The 10,299-nt window shown below is 44.3% G+C and overlaps 1 protein-coding gene across 2 annotated transcripts in view; it reads left to right on the top strand.

The window, feature by feature from the left end:
• The window catches only part of SMAD9 (SMAD family member 9), a 65,076-nt gene continuing 54,777 nt past the window's right edge, over positions 1–10,299 (top strand). For both annotated transcript variants that reach the window (XM_010835623.1, XM_010835622.1), the window contains exon 1: positions 1–58. The gene's annotated coding sequence lies outside the window, so the exon portion shown is untranslated. The remainder of the gene's footprint in view (positions 59–10,299) is intronic.

The raw sequence follows: 10,299 nt of genomic DNA, 5'->3' as shown, positions 1-10,299 counted from the left end.
GGTCCCCGCCGCCGCCGCTGCCCGGGCCCTGCAGGCGCTGGGCGCGCGCAGCCAGGCAGTGAGTGCAGCTGCTCCGAGCGGGCGCCGGGGGACCCACCTCGGGCGGGGGGCGGCCAGACCTCCGTGGGTGGTGGGTAGGGGGGGCGATGAGTAGCTGCGCGGGGACAGGTAAGAGATGCCCTCCCCGGCGCGCGCCGGGCGTGTGAGTGTCTGGACGCGTGTGCAGCGAAGTTTTTCTTCCACAGGGAAGGGTCTGGCGTGTGGCCGGGGCTCTTTGTGCTCCCCGTCCCTGTGTCTCCTTGGTGGGGCCTGTCTGAGGTGGGGCGGGAGGGGACGGCTCCGGGGAGACGGCCGCGCGGGCCGCCGGCACCTGGGACCTGTCAGCGAAGGCTCGGCCCGCCGGCGTGCGGGGCTGTGGCCCGGGGAGCGGGCAGAGGTGCGCGCTAGCCGTCCGTCCCCTCCACCCCTTCCCGCCCCCGGCCCGGGGACAGGCTCCGTGGAGACCCAGACTCGCAGCTGAGTAACCGTTTGCCGTGGCCGGAGGGCTTGGAGAGGACACTGGAGAAATCGGGGTGCATGCAGGGCAGCGAATGTGACTCAGCTGGCCTCCTCGGCCTCCTGTCTCATACCGTTTTTACTCTGCTTACCTTTGAGGCGCGCGAAATGAGCAAGGGAAAAAAAAAAAGTTAGGAATGTTGTTCAAGTGTCTCTAGGCTAACGCTTGGATTGTGTTGGGAGCCGGGGTGTTTGTCTTTTTCCTTCGCCTGCCATTCGGTGCCAAGTCTCCGCAGAGGGAGGGGGGCGAGGTGGGGAACAGATACAGGAGACGAAGTGACGCCAGCATTGTGATGGGAAGGAGGGGAGTGCGTTTTTATGTTTGGCTAATCGCTGACAAGTCTTCCCGTTACTATTCCTTCCTCCTCCCACCCTTGACAGTGGAAATTGGAAATGATGGTTTAGAAATACTCCGTTGACTTGTTTCTGGGCGGGAACTGGGTACTCGTGAGAAATAAGCTACAAATGAGGTAAAATCGAGTTTGGGAATGAAATTGCACGTAAATTCTTTACCCAGTAATTCACAGTCGGATACACACCCACAGGTCACTGTGGATGGCTTTGAACGGATCCAGTTTACAAGTACCATTTTCAGTGGCTTGCCAGATTTCTCGGATGATCTTTTGGAAGCGTTGCTGAACAGGAATGATAGAGGATAGCTGTAAATTCATAAGGCACTTAATAATGCTAGCTCCTTGGCCATAACTGAGCCAGACATTTGAGGCATCCTTCTGGGTGGGTGATAAATTAATCCTACAGCGTATCTTCTGCCTTGGGATTCCTGTCGCTGTGAGGGAATGCCATTGAATGTTTACATTGTAGAAATAGTGATCTATATTTAAAAAGGAAGTAAAAGTAAAACTCAAACACATTCTTCTAACTCCAGATAGACAGTTCAAGTAGTAAGTGCCCCTATGTTTGTAGGAAACCATGAGCAAGATTTTGGACCGCTTTCAAGTTTGTGGTTATCCAAGAAGGACGCTGCAGATAAGAAAATGATGTAATCATTTATAAATAAGGAGTGTTTAAAATATATTATGATAGAAGTTGCAAATAACATATCAGAAAAGTAACTTTTAGTGACAATGATCGCTTTCATTGATGGCAAGACAACTGTCTTTAGCAGATAGCCTTCAGCCTGTTAATCTATTCTGACACAACCAACTCCCATTTTTATGCTTGACTGGCCATCTTTGTCAGAGCTGTTTTTTGCTTGGGCTCTGTGGTTTCAAGCTATGTTTAAGAAAATGCCAACATACTCTTGATCTGAGCAAACTCATTTTTATCAGTACAGCGTTTGCTAAAAATCAAAGATACAAACAAATTTTAGGCTAAACCTCTAAATACTTTGTAATTCTCACATCTTTGTTATTTGTTAAAGTCAGCATGAGCTATTTGACTTTGCTTCTTTTAAAATTTTCTTCTTTTTTGATGTATTTCCATTTAATGAGTAATCAGAAAATATTCACAGATGTCAACTACTACTCTCTGATTGCCCAAGACCATGCATGGGATGAGACAGAAAGGTTTTTGTTGTTAATGAAACATTGCTAAGGATTCTAGAAGTAATAAACAACTGGTAAATTTGTTTATCCTTTCTAATCATGTGGTCAGTTGGAGGAAAAAACTCTGTCCAGAAATTATTTCATAAAGATTAAAATAGTCAATTTCAATTTTACAAACAGTTTCATTCTTCTTAAAGAGAGTACAATTTTCCTTTGCTGTATTTGAAGAGTTGGTATTTAATAAGTGGTCACCATAGCACTTAGGCAACTAACTAGTTTATATCTGACATCCCCTCTGCAATAAATAAAACAGCAATTTCATCATGTTTGGCTTAAGTATGTTGGAAATAATACTTATACACAAAATGTACTCTGATATAAGGAAAGCTAAAAGTTATGAAAATGAAGAAGTGGTTTTTCTTAAATTTGGAAAACATACTACCTTGAATTTTAAAGCTCTAACGAGGCATAGTGCAGATTTTCTGCTCATCACATCTAACATTTAGTGACAAATTCAGAAGCGGGAAATAGTCTGGAATGAAACTATAAATGTAACAGTACATCGAAAGCATGAGTCTCTTCAAATAGTTGTAATTCTAGGCTGTTGGATTTATATTTCCTTGGTTACTGTTGCCAGTGAGTTGAAAAGTTATTCTAAAAGGGGGAAAAAAGCAAACAGTAAATTTGTGAGTGAATTTAATGGTATGAGCACGTTAGAACATTGACCTAGTGAACTGTCCATGACAAGAGTAGGGGCATAACAACAAGAAAAAAATAAGTATCTTTTGGATATAAACTAACCTTTAAAAATAGTCCTATAAAATTATGTCTCTCAAGAAACGTGGGCTAACTAGAGTTAAGATTTCAAGATGTTTGTTAGTGTTAGAAACCATCAGACCCATAGAAGCTGAGTGTTCTTGCCAGTGGCCCACAGCCTGACACTTGCCACCCCAAACCACCTGAACAGCACCCACTGCTCTCTGTGTCGGCCTTGAGCTGACCCCAGACCAATTTCCAGGCTTATCTTCTCACTTCTTCCATATTTTATGCTGCAATTAAAATAAAGAATTGTGATTTCCCCTGCTCATTGCCCTGGCTTTCCGCTCCTCTGCACGTGTCCTCACGCCAAGGCCTAGATCGCCTCCCTCTGCCTCCTCACCTCTCGCCAGATCTACAGACCTGCCAGCACCTTCCTCATCTTTTACAGTCCTGTCCAGGTGCGTCTTCCTTTGACACCTAATGGCCCTTGGCATTTTGCACCCTTGTATCTTGCCTCTTGGTGAATTCCTCATTTGCTAATTTCATTCTTCTCCTCAGACAGTCCTGTCAAAACTTTATGAAGGAAGGGACCTTGTTTTATCTATCTTTTCCATTTGTTTCATGCCAACTACAGTGCCCTGTCTAATGCTTTGTCAATAAATATTAATTCAATGGCACGTCTTTCACTGAACCCATGGTCTGAAATAAAATCTGTAAAGGAGTTTCCTCTAAATGATAGGTGTTAACGGTCCATCTTTACGAAGCCAGTGTTGAGCTGGGGCTGAGGACTGAGGACCTGTGGAGAGACTGTGGAAAGTGACTCCACCCCCTACCCCTGGCCAGTGGAGCCTCTTTCTCCTGAAAATTGTGGTTGAGTGTTAGAGTCAGGAAAGCTTCTATGATACTCTTATTGCATTAGCAATTTTCCATATCAGATTCACTACACACACAATGGAAACCATTTAGCAAAGAAAAACCCAGATTTTTAATGTGATACGGCTACCACAATGAAACCCTAATTCGATTCCACAGAAAATTGCTAACACAATATGCTGACCCCCTTCCCCCACCAGCAGTAGCCACAGAAAAACTGTTTTTAGTGTATATGTTTCAAACTCTGCTCACAAAAGAAGCTGACTGCTGCTGAGATGAGCTTCTGTTTTGATCAGGTTGGATGTAGAAGGGGTCTCATCAGGCTTGTCAGAAGACCTGAATCCCCCTTCTGTCTATTACTCATTACGTTACCAAAAGATACTAAACCCCGTCTTAACATGCATCACGTTCTGTTTAGTGGTTCGAATTAATAGAGTTAACATAATGTAAAAAATACAATTTGTATATAAATATCATGCCTGTATAATATAGTTGATTATACAGTTTTAATTGGGAAGTCTAATGAACTCAAAACCAGTTTTCTAAACTCAAGAGACCTGAAATAAAGTTTAAATGCAAAATTTAAAGTGAAAAATGCATGAATATTAAGATACAGATGATAAATGTGGATGTGCAGAGCTGTATCATGTCTGAAGTCCTAACCACCAAAGAGCTGTCGGTTCTCGTGCTTCATTCCCTAAACCATTTTTAATTCAAAGACAAAACTTTAATCCATGAAATCAGTGTAAAGGAGTTCTCCAAAGTCCTGATTTTTCCAAAAAGACAGCTTTTATTTTCTTTTTTGGTGGGGGCTAAATACTATCAAAATCGTTCTCTCTCTCCCTTCTGATTATCTGATATCACTGGTGGGGATTATTTTTATATATAAATTTCTCTTAGGGAAATTTAATATTTCATATCCGATGACTTCCTTCTTCCCCCTTTGTCACATTGCCTTTGAGGAACTGTACATAGGAAACATGTATTCTTCAATCACACAGTGGGTTTAGGGCTGCAGTTGTACAAAGCTGTCTCTGTTTACAAACACTGGGATTATCGGGGATGGCCATCTAGTTTCCTTCGCACTACACAGATAAGAGTTCACATGTGCTCTAGGGGCCACCCAGATGTGTTGATGGCCTTGGGGATTCGTCCTGAAGCAAATGAGAAGGTTTGGAAGTGGTGGAGGTGTCAACACTCTGAAGGAGCAACGGCTTCACCTGATCGATTCTGAGAGCACCTCCCCAGCCGGGTGGGCAGTGGGGGGCTCCTGCCTTCATAAACCCTTCTTAACCCATGAGATATCTTCTTCCGTGTAGCCTAATATTTTTCATTTTTTAATCTGTTAAACTGCTTGGAAGCTGATCGATTGTAGATTTGCTCTAGTTAATGTGTGTGTGTGTGTTTGTTTTTAGAAACTACAGTCCATTGTGAAATAGGTATTTGAGGCAGTTTATCAAAAGCCTGGAAGGACTTTGTCCTAAGCACTTATGGGCTTTGGAAGGTTTAGAGCAGATTTGCAGATTTTTTTTCTTAAGGAGAGGGTGATGGATAGTAGAGTTCATCTGAAGTGGTACAAGTTGCTTTCTGAGTTGTTTAGTTGCTAAGTCATGTCCAACTCTTTATGACCCCATGGACTATAGCCCACCAGGCTCTTCTGTCCATAGGTTTTCCCAGGCAAGAATACTGGAGTGGGTTGCCATTTCCTTCTTCAGGGGATCTTCCTGACCCAGGGATCGAACCCATGTCTCCTATATTGGCTGGCTGGCTGGCAGATTCTTCACTGCTGAGCCACCAGGGAAGCCCTGCTTTCTGAATACTTGTATCTAATTTAATTGACTTGGTAGTACCACATTTCAGAAAACAACTCGGATAAAGATGACAAATTCCATCAGAATTCTCCATCTCTTGGTAGAATATTTAATATCTCCTGTTAATCACACTTCATTATAAATCCATTCATTCATCTTACCTTTTTATTTACTAAGACTCACACTTGACAGAATTGGAGTTCTGTAGGAAGAGTAGGTCATTTAAAAGCTGGTGCATTAGGACAGGTGCAAGGATTGGAGGCACCTGAGCTTGAGAGCAGAGAAGGCAATGGCACCCCACTCCAGTACTCTTGCCTGGAAAATCCTATGGATGGAGGAGCCTGGTAGGCTGCAGTCCATGGGGTCGCTAAGAGTCGGACACGACTGAGCGACTTCACTTCCACTTTTCACTTTCATGCATTGGAGAAGGAAATGGCAACCCACTCCAGTATTCTTGCCTGGAGAATCCCAGGGATGGTGGAGCCTGTTGGGCTGCCGTCTATGGGGTCGCACAGAGTCAGACACGACTGAAGCGACTTAGCAGCAGCAGCAGCAGAGCTTGAGAGGGTGCAGCAGAAAGCAGGTCGGCAGATGCCAAAGGTGGACATCACCTATTTGGGTTAGTTTTAGCAATATTAGAGGCCACCTGTACCAGGAGTACAGGTGAATATTCATTGGAAGGACTGATGCTGAAGCTGAAACTCCAATCGTTTGGCCACCTGATGCGAAAAATTGGCTCATTGGAAAAGACCCTGATGCTGGGCAAGATTGAAGACAGGAGGAGAAGGGGACAACAGAGGATGAGACGGTTGGATGGCATCACCGACTTGATGGACATGAGTTTTACCAAGCTGTGGAGTTGGTGATGGACAGGGAAGCCTGGCGTGCTGTAGTCCATGGGGTCGCAAAGAGTTGGACACAACTGAGCGACTGAACTGAATCGTACCAGGAGTGGAGAGCCTCTTGGTGGGTTGGCCAGCGAATTTATCATCTCTCAGGACATCGTTTCTCTGGGGAAAGGAATTCCAATTTTCCGATGACCACACAGAAATGAATATGACTTGTTTGTAAAGTGGGACCGCCAGGGGTTAAAGACATGAGTGATTATTATTAATGATATGAGTGATTATTAGAAGCCAGTGAGTGTGAAAAATGAGAAAATGTGTTACGTTAAAAAGATATGCTGCCCCAAATGCTTTTCTTTCCCTTGTTGACACCTTTATATCATTCTTGCCCTATCTCCTAGTGAAGTGAAGTGCAAGTCGCTTAGTCGTGTCCAACTCTTTGTGACCCCATGGACTACATAGTCCATGGAATTCTCCAGGCCAGAATACTGGAGTGGGTACCTTTTCCCTTCTCCAGGGGATCTTCCTGACCCAGGAATCAGACTGGGGTCTTCTGCATTGCAAGCGGATTCTTTCCCAGCTGAATTACCAGGGAAGAATCCATTTCTATTTCCTAGGAGTAGTTGGATTTCATTTTTAGGAGCAAAAGTTGAATGTGATGTTTGTCAAAGACAAACCCTTGTGTACATATATGCTTTCCTTAGGATTTATTATTTATTTTGTGTTTCCCAAGGCAGTTGTTAGGTGTTGGATGCTTGCAAACAGTGACAGATTGGTGCCTGGGTGTTATTTCAAAGGAGTGTTACCTTCTTTGTGTGATAATTGAACTACATTGACTGCAAACAGTCATTTAAAAAATGTTTTTAAATACTGTATTGGTTATGTTTTGGGGTCTTCTTAAAATGTGATTTGTGGCTGTAAAAGTTGCTCTGGAAAGTGGGACTGACACATTTGGTCTTTCATTGAGTGTTATTTACTCTATGTCTCTTGTACCTATACTGCCTGTGAGGCCCCAAACCAGGCCCTCGGGACCATATAAAAAGGTGACCACATACAGTAACATAACAAAGTAAAACTCTGGTCTCCAGGACTTCTTAGCCTAATGAAGAGAGAGAGAGGTCAAGAAAGCAAATATCAAAATGTTTACCCAAGACCTTTTATACCAAAAATTGTCATCTGATTTTTGTATTCTGATTTCTCGCCTCTTTTTCTGGCTAAAATTCCATTGTAACTGTGTGTGAATTTTGAGTCATTCTTGACAAGGATAATTAGGACCACAGTATGGTCCTTACAGTCCAAAGCCCCATATAAATAAAGAAGGCTGAGTGCCGAAGAATTGATGCTTTTGAACTGTGTAGTGTTGGAGAAGACTCTTGAGAGTCCCTTGGACTGCAAGGAGATCCAACCAGTCCATCCTAAAGGAAATCAGTCCTGAATATTCATTGGAAGGACTGATGATGAAGCTGAAACTCCCATATTTTGGCCACCTGATGTGAAGAACTGACTTATTGGAAAAGACCCTGCTGCTGGGAAAGATTGAAGGCAGGAGGAGAAGGGGACGACAGAGGACGAGATGGTTGGATGGCATCACCGACTCCATGGACATAAGTTTCAGCAAGCTCCGGGAGACGGTGAAGAACAGGGAAACCTGGCATGCTGCAGTCCGTGGGGTCACAAAGGGTCAGACATGACTGAGCAACTGAACAGCAACAGAGGACCGTAAGCAGAGATGAAACAGAAGGCATCATGGGAGTAGTGATGCTGTCAGCAAGTCCCTGTGAAAATCTAAGGATGCTGAGGGCATCCCTGGGCCTGGAATTGCACCCCTGTGTCTTTCAGGAAAAGGACACTTTACCACTCTGATTTCCCCCGTTATCCTCTGCTGTCTCAAGAGGGAGTTTGCATGGCCCCTCCTATAGGAAACCTTCCTCAGCCCTTTTAGTAACAGTTATAATAATGCGCCTGTCACCTGTCTGATGACAATGTGTTTAGATTTCTGTCTCCCTCTGAATACTGTAATGTCTAGAGGAAAGGTACCACGTTTTTATTTTGAGATACTCAGCGCCTGGCACCATGTCTGGTTCCTCATCACTATTTGATGAATTTAGTTCTTCCTTTGACCTTGTCCTTTTCTTTTCCCCTAAGATAGATTGGTGTTTTGTAGAGTAAAGGAAGAAAGCGTTTGGATTTTAATCTCCAGGCACAAGAGAACGATTCCATTTTAACCTTTGGTCAAAAGAGAAGTACTTAAGTGTTTGAACAGGTGAATCGCATACTCAAAGGGGTTTGAAGGAAGGTGAAGACCAGTTGTAGAGGCATGGTGCATGTGAATTAGCCCACATTAGGACCCGGTGAAGCTGGTGAGTTGGTTGATACACCATGAATGCCTTGGGCCATTAAAAATCTGCCTTTCCCCAAACTTCAATGCATAACACACCTCATTAGTGATTCTCCTCTATTGGTTTTTAATCTCATCCTTCAGGCAGCCTGTGGCCAGGAAACTCAACCTCCCACAATACGCACACATCAATAAAACGTTTTAAATTTCCCACGCATCATTATTAAAAACACTTGAAATGATCTTCACAGACACTGAACACTTTGTGAGTATTCAAGTACAGGTTGATGTTCTCTGTAATGTCACCTTAAGTAGACAGATGATTAACCAGAACAGGAAGGAGGGAGTGCATTCTATAACTCTGCCTTTTGGAAGAATTTATTGTATCACATCAACAAAGCAGTTGGAGAAGGCAATGGCAACCCACTGCAATACTCTTGCCTGGAAAATCCCATGGACGGAGGAGCCTGGTAGGCTACAGTCCATGGGGTCACAGAGTCAGACACTGAGCGACTTCACTTTCACTTTCAGCAGTTAGACTAATAGTATACGGCCTAATAATAAAATAGTTACTATTAGTGATAAAACTAGAATTTACCTTCACTCATGCAACATTTATTGTAGTACAGACCTGGTGTGAAGCTGTCCAGACCACAGCCTGTGCCCTTTAGAAGGAGCTTGGCATCTCTGGGGAAAACAAGCAACAAATAAGGTGTCAGGAGTGAAGGTCAGTGTCAGGTGATGGGGAAGCCCAGGGGCGCTGTGGAGGCTGATCCATGTTAGTGCCCAGGCCTCAGGGATGGTTTCCAGGAAATCTTCCAGCTCGGTTTTTAGTGAGCAGAAGGCAGCTGCATACAGGCCTCCTGGGGAGAGGGAAGGGAGTCAAGGGCAAAGGGCACGAGGATTGTTGAGGCTGGAACATATAGTTGGGGAGGCCAGATTGTGACGAGCCTGATTTGAAACAGTGCCAAAAGCATCAAATCATACCCCACTCCACAGTAATATTTACAGTTATGTTTTTATATAAAATAAGTAAATACTTACTGAGAGGAGAAATTTGGATAAAACTCTTTTTAAGAGCCAACTCATTGAAAAAGACTGATGTTGGGAAAGATTGAGGGCAGGAGGAGAAGAGGTCAACAGAGGATGAGGTGATTGGATGGCATCACCGACTCAATGGACATGAGTTTCAGCAGACTTCAGGAGGAGATAGTGAAGGACAGGGAAGCCTGTCCTTCAGCCGTGCTGCAGTCCATGGGGTTGCAGAGTTGGGCACGACTGAGTGACTGAACAAGAAATTTTAAAGCACAAACAAAGCAGTTTTAATCCCCACTGCTGTAAACAGTTCCTGGCCATTTGGCTGCAGACTCACAGCAGGGTGTCACTCAGGACTGGGAAGGACATCCCATGAGAGCCCCACGGGGAGGAGGCTGTCACGGGGGTGGGTTGCTGGGGGCGGGGAGGCACAGTCCATGACAGCTGCCTGGAGTGATTCGGACTCACTGAGGACGTCTAGGACAGGACATACTCAGTAGGGTGTGGCAGGGCCCAGCTCAGGATCTGGTGACCTGTGGATTCAGGAAGACGAAGGGATAGAATTTCTGTAGGACCGT

This window comes from Bison bison, unplaced genomic scaffold (genome assembly GCF_000754665.1).
Source record: "Bison bison bison isolate TAMUID 2011002044 unplaced genomic scaffold, Bison_UMD1.0 scf7180017864048, whole genome shotgun sequence".
NCBI lineage: Eukaryota > Metazoa > Chordata > Mammalia > Artiodactyla > Bovidae > Bison > Bison bison.
The sequence above is the reverse complement of the archived record's forward strand: the minus strand, read 5'-3'. Positions and strand labels throughout refer to the sequence as shown.